At 39.3% G+C, this 20,512-nt stretch overlaps 1 pseudogene; it reads left to right on the top strand.

Moving 5' to 3' along the window:
- The first annotated feature begins 18,816 nt into the window (after window positions 1–18,816).
- LOC121139102 lies at window positions 18,817–18,907 on the top strand (annotated as a pseudogene).
- Window positions 18,908–20,512: the final 1,605 nt, after the last annotated feature.

Raw genomic sequence — 20,512 nt, 5'->3', positions numbered from 1 at the left:
ATGGCATTACCAAAATCCTTTGAGCCTTCAAATGCTTCCTGTATCCTTGCTTATCACATCCACAAGGGCAGATAAGGGGAGGATGTTAAAGTTCTTGCTGTGGTATTTATCTTTATGCCAAACCATGGAGGCAGATTAAAAAAATTGCTCAGAATTTGGGGTAGAGAATTTCTCAAAGCCAGGAACTATTATTTTATTTACACTTCACAGCCTAGGAAAGAGTTTTAGGGGCCTGTAAGACTGCTTGTCTACCTCAAATTTCTTTCTCTGAAAACACTCCTCATCTTGCAAATCCTGTATATTTTCACCCCTGCTGTGTGTGGCTTTTGGGGGACGGGTATCTGTGTTTTTTTGGGGAAAGAGACTAGAACATCAAATGTTCCTGGAGAGACAGAATCAGACCAAATAAGGCAGTAGTTTAGAATTGGGGCCTAGAGGCTCTTATTAGATTCTGCAGCATTTTTCTTTAAAAGATCACATACGACAAGACTGGAATAATAAGAAAAAGAGGCACAGAATTGTTTTGTGAAAGAGAACAGGGCTGAAGACATGAAGGGTGAAACAGACTGGGGAGACCCTCAGCTTCAGGAAAACCTGGTGACAGAGACTCTCTGGACCTTGACTATTTCTGAGGTTAGGATTCACAATGTGTCTGAGGCTGATACATGAGCAGCAAATAGTCTTACAATGCTATCTTGCTGCTGGAGATGATTGGATTTGTTTCTTTCTTTGTAACTCAGCTTTAGAACTTCTCTTCTCATATCCCCTCTGAATTCTGACAGTTTACTAAACCTTGGTCTTTGTAATGAATACTAATTTACTTTAATTTTAGTTTTAATATAAGATATTAAAATCACTTATTAAAAGTAAATACCCTTTAATTTCCTTATGGAATTTCAATACCAATTAAAATATGCCTTGCTTCTTCATTGACATGTAATTAGCCCTCGTGGATGAAACAGTAGCAGAGATCTAATGATCTAGGCGTTCCATCTTTCATTACAGTTTAGTTTATGTTTGCCTTGACAGAACAAATACTCATGAGGTAGGAAAACAATGACATCCTATTTCTACTTCTCCTCCCTTATTATCTGTTCTGGATAAGATGTCCATTGTAGTTATACCAAACGCTTTCATGTTTCTGAACACTTGATACCTTCCAAGAGCTGCAGAGACAACATACAAAGAGGAAAAAAATTCAAGGTTGATATAAATACGCTGAGATAAATGAAAAAGTACTGGAGTCAAGTTGCATGAGGGGAGTGGAAAGAATAAGTACAAAGGAAAATGCACTTGTTTTCAGGGATGTGGTTACTTTGGATCAAAAGATGAGTCTGTGGGGGTCTGAAGAATTTGTTCGACAGATACAGGGCCATAGACACCAGAGCCATGTTGATGTGATGTCCCACACAAAACTCTATATAACTTATGTTTAAAATTATTTCTGGGTTATTTACTTAGTTCAATGTAAATGCTACAAAAACAGATTTTAAAATATTTGTACAAGTTCAGGATAGGAACAATTAATTTTTTTCTTTCCTGAGTATTTCCAATCTATTTCATTAAATTCACAAATGTGTAGACTGTCATTACAAAGAGCCAACTATTAAGCACTCTCATTCTTGTGTGGATTTGTCTAAAAGCAATGTAAAAGAATATATATACAACAGAAACTATGTTAGTCTATGGCCTCTAGGAAAACAGAATGGATAGAATGAATTTATAAGCTTAAAAGAGGATTTATTAGAATGGCTTACAGGTTCATGGTCCAACTATTTCAATAATGGTTGTCTCCTGAAGGAAAAGTCCAAGAATCCAGGAGTTATTGAGACCATGAAGATGGATGTCTCAGGTAGTCTTCAGTATATGACAGAACCCAATAAAAATAGACTCCAATACCAGTGAGGAAATAAACTTGCCAGTGAAAGTGAGGAGAAACAGGCAAAGATCAAACACTTCCTTCTTCTATGACATCCATACATGCCAGAAGATATGCCCCAAATTTAAGGTGTGCCCAAATTTAAGTTGGGTTCTCCCACCTAACCTGATTCAATGAAGGAAAACTCCTTACTGGTATACCTAAACTCTTGGATTTTAATTAATTCCAGATGAAGTCAAATTGGTACACAAGGAAAACCACTACAAGTTCACCTCAAGGGAATTTGTGTCTTACTTAATTTCTGAATAAAATCAATAGTCATATCATAATTATGCCTAATGTGACATAACTATCCCTCAGAAAACCACAAATGTATTATTATGTGTCTTCGAATGGGCAGCAATGCCTCACAAGAGGAATTCATTTTTTTTTGTTTTTTTTTCGAGACAGGGTTTCTCTGCATTGTTTTGGAGGCTGTCCTGGAACTCACTCTGTAGACCAGGCTGGCCTTGAACTCACAGAGATCCGCCTGCCTCTGCCTCCCCCCAAGTACTGGGACTAAAGGCATGTGCCACCGACGCCCGGCTGAGGAATTCTTTTAGTGTCTAAAAATTTAAATGTGATAACCACTGATAGTCTGTTATTTGATGTTACATTATAGGATAAAATGCAGTACAGAAAACACAAATAACTGCACACATACATTCTTAGCAAAATATGACACAAATCCCCATATCAAACATAATCATTGTTTCTGCAACTGTTAAGAGTGAAGTATTGTCCTTTCCATGAAGGAAGTGGTAGAATGTAAGTCAACATGCCACCATGTCACTGGCTGGTCACTAGGAACTGTTGCCATATTAAGGACTCAGTGTTGGTCTGTAATATTGGTAGATCTGGCACTCAGAAGGATCTGTAGCCATGTCAGCGTTGGTGAGTGGAAATCCATGTTGTCTTGCCCATGCATAACCTCCATCTCTGCCATCATGGCCACTTGGTTCATGGACCCATAGGGAAATTGCACAGATGGCTGGGGGAAAAGGCTGACTTCCCACAAAATGTATCAGCCTATCTATTTGATTACTGGATTCTTCTGCTGCTAAAGTCACCTTTTGGTGACTTGAGACATGGGACACAAATATCTTCACAGTCTCTGATCATTTTGAGAGATCTATCCACATACTTCTTTCCCAAATGTCTTCTTCACCAATTTTTAAGGCAGACTCTTTCCAAGTCCCTGACCATGCAGCAAATCCATTGGTTATAGCTGAAGAATCAGTTAACAATCACAAATCTGGCAATTTCTCCTTCAACAAAATGTATGACTAAAATATAGTTTTCAAAATTCTTCCTAGTATGAAGATTTCCCTTCATTTGTGTCCTTCAGGGTTGTCTTGGTAAGGAGTTATGATTCTAAAGCTGTCCACTTCTGAGTGGTACCTGCATAATGTGCAGAACCATTAGCAAATTATACCCTAGTCTTCTCTTCCTCAGTCAAATAACCATAGGGCATATACCATGAGGCTATCTGTGCATAGTTGACAACAGACACAATTGTAATGGAAGTAGAAACCGTAAGCATTTGGGCAACTTCTTCATGTAACTTGCTTGTACCTTCAAGACCTGCTCAGGCATGGTCACATATATACCACTTCCATTTGAAAACAGATTACATGTCCTGCTTTATGGATTAGTGGGTCAGAAAATACTCAGCTCATGACGAGAAGCTCAGGTTGCATGGTAACTTGATGGCCCACTGTCAAACACTGAATTTCCACTAAGCCCAACAGCAGGTCAAGAGCTGTCTTCCAAAGGAGAAAATTTGTATGAAGATGACAGTGCAGCCTTGCTCCAAAATCCCTAAGAGGGTTTGATTCTTCCCAATCCTGAGTGTATAGTTACCCTTGTACAAAGCCATTGGTCACTCTGGGGAAGGATGGGACAAAAAACTAACAGCAAATTTCTTCCTCAGAAGGACCTAGCCTTCTCTTAATTTGAAGACTTTTGGGTCTGTAAACTAGTTCAAGTCTGAAAATTTGCTTATGGTCAAGGTTCCCTATTGGTATAATCTAATGTAGCTTCTCTTTCATTTCTCCTACTTTTGTCTTTTGTTTGCTTGTTTGTTGCATATATATATATCAAACAAATAAAAGAAACTGTGGCATTCTTACCTATTTCATGCCAGGGAACACCATGCTGATTAGCCAGCACCAAAATTTCATGGGAGTCAATGCTACCATAAGAATCACTTTGCTGTCCATAATGGATTAGGCGGTTTTAGACATTGTGTTGCATGTGCTCTCCATTATGATAAGGCCAGTCACCTTGCCCTTAGTGATTCAGTGCTGCCACCTAGACCCTGCCAGTTCAGGACCCAATTAAAACATCACATTTAATTCATTCAACTGGGAAACAGTGTATCTGATTCTAAGGCCTGGTACAGGGAATAGGGCATACAACAAAGTTCTTTAAATATTCTCAAAGAATTATTTAAAATAATGTACTTTAAAAAAACAACAAAAATTAAGTGGGCCATTTTCAAGTTGTAATTTTAAATATAGGTTTTCATAAAGCATCCTATGCCAGGCAGGATTCAACTGGAGAAGAAAGAATAGTAGGCAATATTTATTAAGAGATTTATTTCAAGGAATTCATGTATATGGTTATGAGTTCCAGTCTTGCAAGTTGAAAGTCTACAGGACTCAAAAACTCCAAAACACAGAATGAGATTGTTGACATGGGTTAATGATTCTGACTACATAGAAATTTTCACCTCTTCAAGGATGTCTCAGGTCTACCTTTAAAAAAAATAAAGAAGTGTGTGTGTGTGTGTGTGTGTATGTGTGTGTGTGTGTGTGTGTGTGCTTATATGCCATGGCATCTGTATGGAGGTCAAAGTCTAATTGGAGGAATTGGTTCTCTTCTTCCACCATGTGAGTCCCAGGAATTGATCTCAGGTCTTCAGGCTTTGTGGCAAGTGTCTTTACCTATTGAGCAATCTGACCAGCATCTCAGCTTCAGTCGTAAGGCCATTTGACTGAATTTAGCCTTATCCTTTCTTGAGTTCAAATTATTAAAAATAATGTGAGTATATTTCATGTATAATTAGACTACTATTGGAACTCATAGATGGGAATTCTAGCACAGACAATTTCATGTACACATATTCCAAAGCTGAAAAAGGAAATCCATTACAGATGTAAGCAGTTAAGCTGAGAAGGTGACTGTCTAGTGCCATCTCACATTCCTTAGTGATATGCCATAAGTCCATCATATCAATTGCAAATAAAGTTAAAGAGACAGTCTTCCATTTAGATATAATGAAATGCATGAAAAACTATACAAAGTATCCATGGGGGTGAGAATCTCCTCAAAGATGCAGAATCTGCACTTTGAAAATAAGCACTTCTGTTTTGCCTTGTTGGAGATGAACATACTCTCTCTTTTGATTAATCTAATAGCAAGTGGTCATTATCTTGCCTAAATGTCCTATTTCACTGACATTATCTCTAAATGATGATCCAGGGGTAGACTTGAGAATGAGTTCTAAACTGCCACTTTTCTCTCTACCTTTCAGAGACCTTGGAAATTTTATTGGAGGGTGTCAGCAGGGATCAATGAAAGCATTTTCTATTATGTTACATTTGAACCCAGAGAGAAAAGAAGGGAGAATAAACTAACTCATGATGAATAGCATCTGCAAAGGCTCGTAATTTTAAAATGGTTGTTTTCCAATAAACTTATGGGTTGGTATTTTATTGGTCAAGAGGGTATATCATTCTTTATATACAAAAGGATGACATTTATTCCTGGTTATAATAAATTCTATCATTTTAAATATTCATGTAGCTAAATAATGTGAATTTATTTTAGAAAATCAACTCAGTGGATAAAGATGACATGGAGCCCATGTTTATTGTTATCATCTGGAATTGGATTGACATTTTAGAATTTGAAGTGTCTGGTGGCTCAAAGACTACTGGTTGTTTTCTCTATTATGACTGCTTTTCATGATTTGCACAAAATAATATATTTTAGTATTTATAGTATTGATACATATATACATATATACAGCAATTATTTTATAAATTCTGCAGTCAACACCATTTCTATTTTAGTTTAAAATAAACATTTGTATGATGTTATTTCTCTTTTGTTTCTGTTTAGTTTTCATATTTTTAAATCTATAAAGCAACAAAAGCCAAACAATTCCCGAAAAGTGCCAACTACCCTTTATTACTCATCTTCTACACACTGTGTGGAGAATTTTGCACTTAATATCTTCTAATGTGCTGTTTGCATTACTGGTAAAACCCTCCTCTTTTTATAGAAACTAAGGACCAGATAAGTTAAATGTTTGGCTTAAGATCATATAGATTCATTCAGCTTGAATATTTTCTTGAATTTGAGTATTCCAGTCCATATTTTATTTCTCAATATTATTTTCTCTTACCTCAACTGTAAACTTAATTTGAGGCTTGACAATATTTAAAAAGTGTAATTTTCAAGAGGTTAGTGATTCTCAACCCACAAAGTCGTACAAAGTCATTATTTTCAGGTATAAAACACTCTCTGGAGACTGTATTCACACTTGCAGGGAAAGATCAGTAATAAAGTCACCAGGAACCTGCTTAATTCTGACTGAGTGTTTTGGTATGGAAGGTTTCATTCAAATGAAATAAAATTTGCTCTCACACTATACATGTATTTAGAATCAAGAGATGCCTATGCAAATTAATTGCACAATTAAGATTGTAGGGCAAATGTTTAGCTTGTTTCCTAGGACTGGCTGATTGAAAGCATCAGAGAAGGACCATTAACATATAAACGATTGCTCTGCTCTTTTGAAAGAGGTCTACTTATTTATTATTCACTAATTAAGGCCAAGATCAAAGAATTCTGCTGGATAATGATTTGTTAACCTTCTTCAAGTTTCTATATTTACTTTAAAGTCATTAACCTGTACTCTCTGAAAATATTATATAACTACTTGAGTTTCATACTCACCGTGATTGTTCTCTCCAAGTGGTTCTAATCAGTGATGATGTTCTATGTTTAGGGGATATTCAGTGTTTATCTCTTTAATTTTTTCTCTAAATATGTAATAAAATGAAATGACCACTGTATAAAGTCCCCATTCAGCCCAAACTTTCATGGGCTTCTAAATTCCTCCCTCATGGTTCTTCAAAAGAGTGTCACTTCTCACAGCAAAGGAATGGGCAAATATCAAAAGAAAAGAAGATTTTGGTAGAGAGATTACATGAGAACATATTGCCATGAAATACTATACCCTTACTAATCACTTATCTATCATAGAAGTATATCTTAGTATTTAATCTACAGTTTTTAATGTTTTTCACGCCCAAGTAGAAACAGCACTGCTATAGATGGTATTTACTCAGAATAGATGAAATCATTCTACCAAAATAAGATTGGGAATTGCTATAGCTAAACTTATAGGACTCCCCTTCCCCCAACCCTCCCACCCTATTGCCAAATCCTTCCACATAGGGGATATCTGGAGTCTGTCATTTCACTCTGGGTAGGGTCCAGGCACTCCCCTAAGAGTCCAGGCTGAGAGAGCATCCCTCTTTGTGCAATAGGCACACGAAGACTGTTTGTATACCAGGGACAGACACTGATCCACAGCTCAGGGCCCCATAGGTTGCCCAGGCCTTCTCGCTGACACTCACATTTGGGGGGTCCAGATCAGTCCCATGCTGGCCTCCCCACTGTCGCTCTGGGGTCCAAGAGCTCTCCTCTGTTCAGATCAGCTATCTCTGCTAGTTTTGCCAGCCCATTCTTTGCCAATTTGCTCATCACTCCCCTCTCTCTGTCACTGGGTTCCTTGGGTTCAGTTCAGTGATTAATTGTGTGTTTGCCTCTGCTTCCATCAGTCACAGGATGAAGGCTCCCAGATGGTTATAGACATCAAGTTCATTATCAGGAATGGGCATTCGAGGTGGTCTCTCCACTATTGCTTAGCTTGCCAATTGGTGTTATCCCTTTAGATCACTCGAGGTCACTCTGGTGCCTGATCTGTATTCGATCCTATGATTCCCTCTTCCCCGTATTCTACCTCCACCCCTCAACTTCCTGTACCCCATGACCAACTCTCTTCCTCTTCACCCCCTCTCTTCTTCCCAGGTCCCACTCCCCCCCCACCCCTCGCCATGTTCCCCATCCATTCAGAGGATCTTGTCTCAATCCTCTTCTCTTGGGTACTATGCATATATGCATATCTTTTAGGTTCTTTCCTGTTTCCCAGACTCTCTATCAGTGGAAGTGCAGACTGGCACTATCCTGATCCATGTCTAAAATCCATATATGAGTGAGTACATACCATGTTTGTCTTTTTGCGACTGGGTTACCTCACTCAGGATGGTTTCTTCCAGTGCTATCCATTTCCCTGCTAATTTCAAGATTCCATTGTTTTTTTCTGCTGAGTAATACTCCATTGTGTAAATGTACCACATTTTCTCTATCCACTCTTCAGTTGAGGGGCATCTAGGTTGCTTCCAGGTTCTGGCTATTACAAATAATGCTGCTATGAACATAGTGGAGCAGATGCCCTTGTTGTATGTACTTGCCTCATTTGGATATATGCCTAAGAGTGGAATTGCTGGGTCTAGTGGTAGATTAATTCCCATTTTCCTGAAGAATCTCCATAGTGATTTCCAAAGAGGCTGTATGAGTCGGCACTCCCACCAGCAGTGGAGGAGTGTTCCTCTCTCTCCACATTCTCTCCAGCATAAATTGTCTTCGGTGTTTTTGATTTTAGCCATTCTGACAGGAGTAAGATGGTATCTCAGAGTTGTTTTGATTTGCATTTCCCTGATGGCTAAGGATGTTGAGCACTTTCTTAAGTGTCTCTTGGCCATTTTAGCCTCCTCTACTGAGAATTCTCTATTTAGCTCTGTACCCCATCTTTTAATTGGATCCTTTGGTGTTTTGGAGACTTGTTTCTTGAGTTCTTTGTAAATTTTGGAGATTAGCCTTCTGTCAGATGTAGGGTTAGTGAGTATCTTTTCCCATTCTGTGGCCTGCCTTTTTGTCTTTTTGACTGTGTCCTTTGCCTTACAGAAGCTTTTTAGTTTCAGAAGGTCCCATTTGTTAATTGTCGATCTCAGTGCCTGTGCAACTGGTGTTATGTTTAGGAAGTGGTCTCCTGTACCAACTCGTTGAAGAGTATCTCCCACTTTCTCTTCTAAAAGTTTCAGTGTGGCTGGATTTATGTTGAGATCTTTGATCCATTTGGACTTATGTTTTGTACAAGGCGATAAACATGGATCTATCTGCAGTCTTATGCATACCAGTACCCAGTTATGCTAGCACCATTTGTTGAAGATGCTTTCATTAGTGCACTGTATAGTTTTAGCTTCTTTGTCAAAAATCAAGTGTTCATAGGTGTGTGGGTTAAAATTAGAGCTTTCGATTCGGTTCCATTGGTCTACCTGCCTATTTTTGTGCCAATACCAAGCTGTTTTCAGGACTATAGCTCTATAATAGAGCTTGAAGTCAGGGATGGTGATGCCTCCTGAAGTTCCTTTATTGTATAGGGATGTTTTGGCTATGCTGGGCCTTTTGTTTTCCATATAAAGTTGATTAATGTCCTTTTCAGGTCCTTGAAGAATTGTGATGGAATTTTGATAGGGATTGCATTGAATCTGTAGACTGCTTTTGGCAAGATTGCCATTTTTATTATGTTGATCCTACCAATCCAAGAGCATGGGAGATCTTTCCATTTTCTGGTATCCTCTTTGATTTCTTTCTTTAAAGACACAAAGTTCTTGATATACAGGTCTTTAATTTCCTTGGTTAACATTATCCCCAGATATTTGATGCTGTTTTTGGCTATTGTAAAGGATGATGTTTCTCTGATTTCTTTCTCAGTCACTTCATCATCTGTATATAATAGGGCCACTGATTTTTTTTGAGTTAACCTTGTATCCTGCCACATTGCTGAAGATGTTTATCAGCTCTAGGAGTAACCTTGCGGAGTTTTTTGGGTCACTTATGTAAACTATCATATCATCTGCAAATAGTGAAAGTTTGACTTCTTCTTTTCCTATTTGTATCCCCTTGATCTCCTTTTGTTGTCTTATTGCTGTAGCTAGAACTTCAAGTACAATATTGAAGAGATATGGAGAGAGTTGACAGCCTTGTCTTGTTCCTGATTTTAGAGGAATTGCTTTGAGTTTCTCTCCATTTAGTTTGATGTTAGCTGTTGGTTTACTGTATATTGCTTTTATTATATTCAGGTACGTTCCTGTTATCCCTGATCTCTCTAGGACCTTTATCATGAAGGGGTGCTGGATTTTGTCAAAGGCTTTTTCAGCATCTAGTGAGATGATCATGTGGTTTTTCTTTCGTAGATTGTTAATATGGTGGATTACATTGATAGATTTTCTAATGGTGAACCATCCCTGCATTCCTGGGATGAAGCCTACTTGATCATGGTGGATGATTTTTCTGATGTGTTCTTGAATCCAGTTTGCGAGTATTTTATTGAGTATTTTTGCATCAATGTTCATGAGGGAAATTGGTCTATAGTTCTCTTTCTTAGTTGTGTCTTTGTGTGGCTTGGGTATCAAGGTAATTGTAGCCTCATAGAAAGAGTTTGGCAGTGGGCCTCCTGCTTCTATTGTGTGGAATACTTTGAGGAGTATTGGAATTAGCTCTTCTTTGAATTTCTGGTAGAATTCTGCACTGAAGCCATCTGGGCCTGGGCTTTTTTTGTTTGGGAGACTTTTGATGACTGCTTCTATTTCATTAGGGGTTATAGGTCTGTTTAGATTGTTTATCTGTTCTTCATTTAGTTTTGGCAAGTGATATCTATCCAGGAAATTGTCCATTTCCTTTCAATTTTCAAATTTTGTGGAGTACAGATTTTCAAAGTATGCCCTGATGATTCTCTGGATTTCCTCAGAGTCCGTTGTCTTTAATTTCTTTTTTTATTTGTTCCTTTACCCAGGGATGGTGCAATTGTTCATTGTTCAATCTCCATGAGTTTGTAGGGTTTCTGCGATTTGTGTTATTGTTGAATTCTAATGGTAATGCATGGTGGTCTGATAAGATGCAGGGGGTTATTCCAAATTTTTTGTATCTGTGGAGATTTGCTATGTTTCCTATTATGTGGTCAATTTTAGAGAAGGTTCCATGTGGTGCCGAGAAGGTATATCCCTTTGTATTTGGGTGGAATGTTCTATAGATGTCTGTTAAACCCAGTTGGGTCATAACTTCTATTAGTTCTTTTGTTTCTTTGTTAAGTTTCTGTCTGGAGGGCCTGTCTAGCGGTGAGAGTGGAGTGTTGAAGTCTCCTACTATTAGTGTGTGAGATTTTATGTGCATTTTGAGCTTTAGTAATGTTTCTTTCACGAATGTAGGTGCCTTTGTATTTGGGGCGTAGATGTTTAAAATTGAGACTTCATCTTGATGTATTTTTCCTTTGATGAATATGAAGTGTCCCTCTTCATCTCTTTTGATTGATTTTAATTTGAAGTCTAATTTGTTAGATATTAGGATTACTACACCCGCTTGTTTCGTGGGACCGTCTGATTGGAAGATCTTTTCCCAACCCTTTACTCTGAGATAATGTCTGTCTTTGATGTTGAGATGTGTTTCTTGTATGCAGCAGAAGGAAGGGTTCTGTCTTCGTATCCATTCTGCTAGTCTGTGTCTTTTTATAGGCAAGTTGAGGCCGTTGACATTGAGGGATATTAATGATCATTGATTGGTGATCCTTGTTTGTTCTTGATTTGTTGTTAGTGAAGTTATTTTGTGTAGTTTCTCCTCCCTTTTTCTTTTGGTGTTTTGTAAAGTGTGATTATATATTGCCTGTGTCTTTGTGAATGTAGTTATCTTCCTTGGCTCTAGGTTTTCCTTCTAGCATTTTCTGTAGAGCTGGATTCATGGATACGTATTGTTTAAATCTGGCTTTGTCATGGAATATTTTGTTTTCTCCATCTATGGTAATTGAGAGCTTTGCTGGATATAGTAGTCTGGGCTGGCATCCTTGTTCCCTTAGTGTTTGTAGGACATCTGTCCAGGATCTTCTGGGTTTCATAGTTTCCATTGAGAAGTCAGGTGTAATTCGTATAGGTCTGCCTTTGTATGTTACTTGGCCTTTTTCTTTAGCTGCTCTTAATATTTTCTCTTTACTCTGTAGGTTTGATGTTTTGATTATTATATGGTGAGGTGACTTCTTTTTCTGGTGGGGCCTATTTGGTGTTCTGTAAGATTCTTGTACTTTCATAGGCATATCTTTCTTTAGGTTAGGGAAGTTTTCTTCTATGATTTTGTTGAATATGTTTTCTGTACCTTTAAGTTGAATTTCTTCACCTTCTTCTATACCTATTATTCTCAGGTTTGGCTTCTTCACGGTGTCCCATATTTCCTGGATATTTTGTGTTAAGGATTTGTTGGTTTTGAGATTTTCTTTGGTTGATGACTCTATATCCTCTAATGAGTCTTCAATACCTGAGATTCTCTCTTCTATCTCTTGTATTCTATTGGTGATACTTGCATCTGTAGTTTCTGATCGTTTACCCAGCTTTTCTATTTCCAGCATCCCTTCATTCTGTGTTTTCTTTATTGTTTCTATTTCAGCTTTCAATCCTTCAACTGTTTGAGTTGTTTCCTTAATTTTTTTGGTTGCTTTTTCTTGGTGCTCTTTAGATTCTTTGAGAGATTTGTTTATTTCTTGAATTTTTCCCCCATTTCATGGATTTTTTGTTTGTTTTTTCTTCTATTTCTTTAAGGGATTTCCTTGTTTCTTCTTTGAGGGTCTCCATCATCTTCATGAAATAATTTTTAAGGTCTGTCTCCTCTTCTTCGTCTATGTAGTGCTTTTCGGGTCTTGCTGGTATTGGATCCCTGGATTCTGGTGGGGTCATGTTGGTGTCTCTATTGCTGAGTGTTCTCTTATTCTGTCTTCTTCCCATCTCTTCTTCCAGTGGGTGCTGGTGGGGTATTTCCGTCTCCACTGGTCTCCTTCCTTCCTGCAGCTGAAGCTGGGGATGCTGACACGGAGTTTGGGTCCTGGTAGGGCTGATGTCCTTCCTGAAGCTGGACTCGCTGGGGTTGGGGTCTTGGAATTGTTGACTTCTTTGCTGTGTGGGCAGATCTCCTGAAGCTGTACTCACTGGGGTTGGGGTCTTGGAAGGGCTGATGTCTTTCCTGAAGCTGGACTCGCTGGGGTTGGGGTCTTGGAAGGGCTGATGTCTTTCCTGAAGCTGGACTCGCTGGGGTTGGGGTCTTGGAGGGGCTGATGTCTTTCCTGTGTGGGCGTGTTCTGGATGCCAGGAGCGGCCCGGAAGATCAAGGGGGATGGGTGATGGGCGGGCAGTCCCCACCAGAGACCCAATCTCACCTCGAGGTTGATATTAGTTTATAACACAAATTGGTAGGAAGCTGAGGAGTCTTCATGGGAAGTGGTTAGAATGGAGGGGAGGATACCAAAACAGAACAGGTTCTTTATGTCCTGTAAATGTAGAAGTCAACATAGTTTTCTCTTTGTCTCTGACTCTTTTTTTTTTGCATACCCAGAGCAACCCATATACCAAGGAAAAAGCAAGCAAAATATCAAATATTTCAGTTCTCTTGGCCAAAAGGAACCATATGTAAGTCCTGGGTCTTTAGGCTAAAGTTTTTTCAGATGAAGAAATGACAAGTCCAGTGTTAATTCTTTATGTTGATGATAAAATATCAACATCTCAGCGATAAACAGAATATGCTTTATGTTGGATTGAAGAGTCAGTTCCCATTTTCCCTGTAAAAACTGACAAGGACATAGTAAGGAATAGTGGTGGTCTAGAACACTGGAAGTAGTATACTAAGTTCTATGACTTCATTGTCCCAGGAAGTGTTTTGGTCCCTGTACAAAATATATTTGGCCTCCTATTGAGTGGACTTCATACGATTAGAGTTGTAAATGCTCCTTACTAGTACTGAAGGAAGGACCTTAAGAAGGCCATGAAACCTCTAGTGGAAGACTGTCAGAGTCTACATAATACCTGAACCTGTGTCTGTGTCCTAGATTTTACTAAGGTGATGCCCACTAAACATCTTAGGCAGAGGAGGAAAGAAGACTGATATAAAAAGGACAGCTTTAGAGAATTCTCAGTAGAGGAGTCTAAAATGGCTGAGAGACACTTAAGAAAGTGCTCAACATCCCTTGCCATCTGGGAAATGCAAAAAAAAAGCTCTGAGATACCATCTCACTCCTGTCAGAATGGCTAAAATCAAAAACTCCAGTTTATGCTGGAGAGGATGTGGAAAAAGGGGAACACTCCTCCATTGCTGGTGTGAGTGCCAACTCATACAGCCACTTTGGGAATCAGTATATCAGTATGGAGATTCCTCAAGAAAATGGCACAATACCCTGCAATTCCACTCTTAGGCATATACCCAAAAGATGCTCATTCATACAAGGATGTCTGTTCTTCTATGTTCATAGCAACATTATTTATAATAGCCAGAAGCTGGAAGCAACCTTGATGCCCTTCAACTGAAGAGTAGATAGAGAAATGTGGTATATTCACACAACAGAGTACATCTCAGGGGAACAAAACAATGGAATCTTGAAATTTTCTGGCAAATAGATGGCACTAGAATAAACCATCCTGAGTGAGGTAACCCAGTCACAAAAATAGAAACATAGTATGTACTCACTCATTTATGGATTTTAGACATGAATCAGGGGAGTGCCAGCATACAATCCCAGAGTCAGAGAGTCTGGGAAACAGAAAGAACCTTCATCCAGGGACTGGTGGAAGCAGAGGCAGACACCCACAGCTAAACACTGAACTGAATTCCTGGAATCCAGTGTCAGAAATGGAGAACTGATAGGCAAAGGAGTTAAGACTGAGCTGGTTTAACCCATAGAAACAGTTGACCTGAACAGGGGTGAGTTCTTGGACCCAAGATTAATGGCTGTGTGGAAAGCATGGGACTGACCCCAGACCCTCTGAATGTGGGTGTCAGTGAGGAGGCCTAGGTAATCTATGGGGCCTTGGGTAGTATTTATCCCTGGCATACAAACAGAATTTGAGTGCCCATGCCACAATATGGGATGCTCTCTCAGCCAGGACCCTTAGGGGAGGGCTTAGGCCCTGTCCTGAATGAATTGACAGTCACTGGAGACCCACCATTGAGTGGCAATTGGGTGGGGGACTGGAGGACCTTGTGGTGAGGGTGGGGGAGGAGGGCAGGGAGAGGGATCTGGGACTGACATGTGAAACAAGCTTGTTTCTAACTTAAATTAAAAAAAAAACAATGAAAACACTAAAACAAAACAAAACAAAACAAGACAGCTTTGGTTATCTGGGAAGGACAGCAGCCCTTGGACAGGGAGTTCCCTACCAGAACAAAACTTTCAAGATGCTGTTGTTGACTAGGATGATAATCCCTGAAACCAAGCTCAGATGCAAGAACCTAAGAAATTAATTACTTAAGGCATCCAAAATCTGTACCTAGATCATAAAATATTGCGAAGACTTTTGCAATCTAATAGGAAAAGGATGGAACTCCCCCAATTTTCAATGAAGTCTCAGAAATTAAATGCAAAAATATTTGGGACTAAAAACACATGACCAAAAATACCAAAGCTTTCTGAAGGTCCAGTTTGTAAATAAGCATTGACATCTTATTGCCAAGAAATGATGAAAGTTTGTTGAAATGAGTGTTTGGGACAGGGAAAGGAGACAAAAGACTTTAATTATGATCTCTACAATAGCAGAGATTAGAAAAAAGAGATGAGACAGTGACTCCTCTGGGAAGAGATGGGAAGGACTCCTAGACATTCAGAGATAGAAATACTTATGGATAAGAAATCCAAAGATAGCTGACTGGAACACTAAATAAGAGTGCCAAGAATGGGGAGGAGGAGAGAAAATGTAATCCTTCTCAACTCTGATGAGAATTAGAAGATTAGAAGAGTTAGGTTTTAATTTCTATCATTGAGTTTCTAACATAATTACAGATTTTGTCCATTATCTTTCTTCTCTCCTACTATCCCATGTATCCTTCACTTCTTGTCTTCAAATTATAACCTCTTTTTTTCTCACTAATCATTATTGTACACATGCATTTCAGTCTGTACAATGTGAATTTTACATGTGTTGTCAGGGCTCACTGCTCTGCGCTGGACAAGCAACTGATATGCTCTTCCTTGGGGGAGGCCACCTCTCCTATACTCAGCTTTCCTCACTTGTATATAGTTCTTTACACAGGGTTGAACCTGAAGGAGAACCCCAGCCTCAGAACAGCTGTAGCTCCTTCTCAAACCATACCTAAACACCTGTTTTCACAAAGAGATCCTTCGTTAAGAGGGAAAGACGAATTAAAGTGACTGCTTTCTGACTCAGGCAAGCAAAACAGTAGCATATGACCTGGCAAGTGTAAATTTTAAGAAGAGAAAAAGAGGAGGTCTGTGTGGAGTGGGATGCAACAGTACATTTCAATGGGGCATGTTACTTAGTTAAACCAAAGAGAGTTTTTGTTTGATGGATTTCAATATTTTGATAGCTGGACCTTGGTAGCCAGCCTCATGAGGAGGAAGTGGCCAAATAAGGTAATAGACCTTGGTAGCTAGATTTAGGAATGACATATAATGGTTTTAATCAAGAAAGAGGGAAAAGGGGAGAGAAAGGCAAGGCCTGCCAGGGCCACATGCTCAAGTAGGCTAGTGTCCCTTTAGAACCCTGTGGGCTTTTCTTCCTCTAGTTTGGAATGTCTATCAGTGTCATTGTGTTCAGGTTACTTTGTATAATCATGTGAGACTTTATAGGTGTACCTCCAGGTATTACTAGGAGACATAAACTCACAGCAAACTCCCTGGTCCTCTCTGGCTCTTACCGTCTTTCCACCCCTTTCTTCTACAATGTTTCTTGAGCCTTAGGTGTGGGAGTGTTTTGCAGATGTATCAATTGGCAGTAGGCTCCACAAGTTTAAACTTCAATTGATTGTAGTTTTCTGCTGTTTTAAACTAAATCCCAATCTTTTGATTTTACTAATAAAATCTCCCGAGTTGGACACTGGGGTGAAAGCCTGTTAGCTCAGAGAGGCAGAGCAAGCACCCAACTGAACTCACTCCTCTGCCACAGTCCCAGAAAAAAAGAGACCTTCTGTGCCATCTCAAACAAAACTCCTCACACTCAGTGTTCCTCCCTTCTACTTCCTGCATCTCTCTATGGTTTTTTTCTGACCTGTGGTTGACTTTATTTAATCCTGTTTACAGTATTCAAGCAGGAAGCTCTTGGATTAAAGGTGTGTGCTAAGGCTGATCCACAGCTCAAGTAGACACAGATTTTTCCAGTAAGTAATGCAATCTTGGGATTTACAGTGTGATCCAATATCCTGCAACATTTTCTTCTAAATACAAAGGAGAGGTTTTAACTCTTAACACAGTGAGTCTACTTACAACAAGGAAGCTATTTCTGCCAAGTCTTCCACAAGGTCCAGCTTTGTTGTAATTGGCAGTTGTAAGATTAAGTATTTTTGAGTTACAAGTTCTGTAAAATGATCCTGTCAGTCTCACATGAACTCAGCAACTTGAATGTCTCGAGCAGTTTGTAGTTCAAATCTGATCTTTGGGTGGTGTTTGGGAGCTTAGTGACGATCCTAGCTTGTAGGAACACAGCAGTCAACCAAAGCTGTCTACTCTTTGAGCAGAACATCGGCAGTTGTCTGGAGGAAAAGAGGAAGCTCCTCCTGCAAGATGGCGGCATGGGTGCTGGTGCTAATCTGAGGCTCTGGGCTGGGATTTCAGGCTGTTCCTATGGAGATGGGTGATACCACTTGACCAATTAATCTTTTTTTCTGTGGATATTTTCTCTTGATGATCTGTCCTTTTTCCTCAAATGGTTCAGTTGTCCAGTGGTCTCTGGATGTCTTAGTTGAATGCTTTTCTTCTCCTGGACATATAAAAGCAAAATCTTGCCACAACCCTAACTCTACAGGGTTCCCTTTTTTGGCAGGTAATATCTTTCCTAGGGCAAAATGTTTTTTTTTCAGTTTTTTTTAAATTATAAACAAGCTTGCTTCACATAACAATCCCAGCTCCCTCTATCTCCCCTCCTTCCCTGCTCCACCAACCCCCCACCCCATCCACTATCTGCTCTCCAGGGAGGGTGAGGCATTCCATAGGGGATCTTCAAAGTCTGTCATATCATCCCCAGCAGGGCCTAGGGCCTAGGCCCTCCTTCATATGTCTAGGCTGAGAGAGCATCCCTCCATGTGGAATGTGCTCCCAAAGTCCATTTGTATGCCACAGATAAATACTCATATACTACCCGAGTCGCCATAGATTGCCAAGGCCTCCTCACTAATAGCCTCTCAGTTACCAGTCTGGGATCCATGAGCTCCCCCTTGTTCCGGTTAGCTGCCTCTGTGGGTTTCACCAGCCCTGTCTTACTTCTTTGCTCATCACTCCACCCTCTGTGCAACTGGGTTCCAGGGGTTCAGTTCATTGTTTAGCTGTGGTGTCTGCCATCAATCACTGGATGAAGGCACTAGGATGGCATATAACGTAGTCATCAATCTCTTTATCAGGGGAGGGCATTTAAGGTAGCCTCTCCACTATTGCTTAGATTGCTAGTTGATGTCATCCTTGTAGATCTCTGAAAATCTCACTAGTGCCAGATCTCTCTTGAAACCTTCTATTATGGTATGTCTCATCCTGCTTGCCTCTATTCTTCCCCTGACTCAACCTTCCTGCTCCCCCATGTCCTCTTCCTTCCTCTTCTCCCCCTCTCTTTCTCCGAGCTCCCTGCTCCCGCTCCCAATCCCCTTAGGAGATCCTGTCCCATTCCCCTTCTCTGGGGTACCATGCATAGCTCTTTTAGGATCCTCCTTGTTTTCCAGACTCTTTGGCAGTAGGATTGTAGGCTGGCAATCCTCCACTTCATGTCTAAAATCCATATATGAATACATACCATGTTTGCCTTTTTGCACATATACTAAAATTGGAAAGATACAGAGAAGATTAGCATGGCCCCTGCGCAAGGATAACACACAAAATGGTATTTTGGCAACAGAAAAAGTATTACCTTTCAGTTATAAAAACTTCTTTTGAAATTTTGAAACTAAATATATCTTAGTATGTGTGGATAAATATACCTATATTTCCCTATCTCTTTATATATAAATTCAAGGTTTTAGTGTGTATATTTTTAGATCACAAAGGACATTCACTTTGAGTTCCAGTATCCCACTGCAAGTAGCATTTAAATTTAAATCATTGTGATTCTTATGTGCCTGCCTCTGACTACCAAATGATGGGATTAAAGGTGCGAACCACCACTTGGCTTTAGATTTCTTATAATAGTTATTCTCATAGAGATGTCCTGGTTTAAGTTGATTCTCTCAATCCCCTTAATTTTTAGCATTAGGGATAAACTTAGAAGTCTTTTGAAAGTATAATCTATCACTCAGATGTTTTGCCTGTATGAGATATATAAAATTCGATATCTTTGCTAAGTTTCTGTAGGTTTTGCCATTTCCATCCAGGCACGCCACAACAGATATCATTGCCATTTATCTACCACTTAGTGGTTCTCCATTTTGTTCACAATATAGCTAGACCATTTCACAAGCAGCATGAATTGGTGAAGATACAAATTTTCATTTTGCTTTGCTAGTTGTTGTCTTATAGACTATAGAGCTACTTTGATTTTGTGGTTCTTTCTTCAGTATTGACTATTCTATCCTGTGGTCTATATGCTGCCACTTTCCATTTAGTTTTGGTTCCATCAGGGTTGATGAACCATCAGTAAACCACATGTTAGCCAAGTGTAACCATTCGGTTGGTTCCCATTAAATAGTGCCTCTTCTGGGAGAGGGGTGAACTGTTTAAGAATGGGGATTATAGGCAAATGAACTAACTATTTCCTTAATGTGGGAAAGCATAAACCTCTTTGCTACCACTTCCTGTTCACAAAGGGAAGAAATTCAGATGGGTACCAGATCCACTGTAATACCTACTCTTCCATGGCTATGAAGAACTCTGCCTTGGAACAGATCCAATCAATCCATCAATGTAAGGGTTCCCTTATAACAATAGGGTGGTCGGCAGTGACTGAGTAGAAGGTTCTCCATACCTCATAAAATGTTCAAAAGTGTTTCTTAAAAAAGAATATTTATTCTCTGTATCTGTATAAATGGAAAGAGTTTGCAATAAAGTGAATAGGCAAATGTTGGTGGAATCTGTTTTGCTTTATGAAGAGTACACAGTTGCCAATTCACCAATAAATATGATATCCACAATTAGGGTGTAATCTGGTTCAAAATTGGTCAGGGTTGCATTCATGTGGATGAGCTTACCAGCAGTCACAAAAGCTGCTCTTTTTTTCCTGTCCCCATTGGAAATTAGCTGCCTTTCTAATAACTGTATAGAGAGTTTTATAATAATCTATAAATATGGTATATGATTTCCCTAGTGTACAAAAATACCAATCAGGAGCTGTATTTGAGGGGTATTTTTGTCCCTAAATGATGGGGACTAAGGTCATGAATCACCACCACCTTGTTCTCTGTAACTCTGAAATTTAGAAAACAACTAATTTATAGAGATCTGCCTGACTCTGTTGGGATTAAAGGCATGGGCTATCACAACCTTGCTCAAATATTTTACAT

This window comes from Mesocricetus auratus, unplaced genomic scaffold (genome assembly GCF_017639785.1).
Source record: "Mesocricetus auratus isolate SY011 unplaced genomic scaffold, BCM_Maur_2.0 Super-Scaffold_6730, whole genome shotgun sequence".
Lineage (NCBI taxonomy): Eukaryota > Metazoa > Chordata > Mammalia > Rodentia > Cricetidae > Mesocricetus > Mesocricetus auratus.
This window is presented reverse-complemented; position numbering and strand designations above follow the sequence as displayed.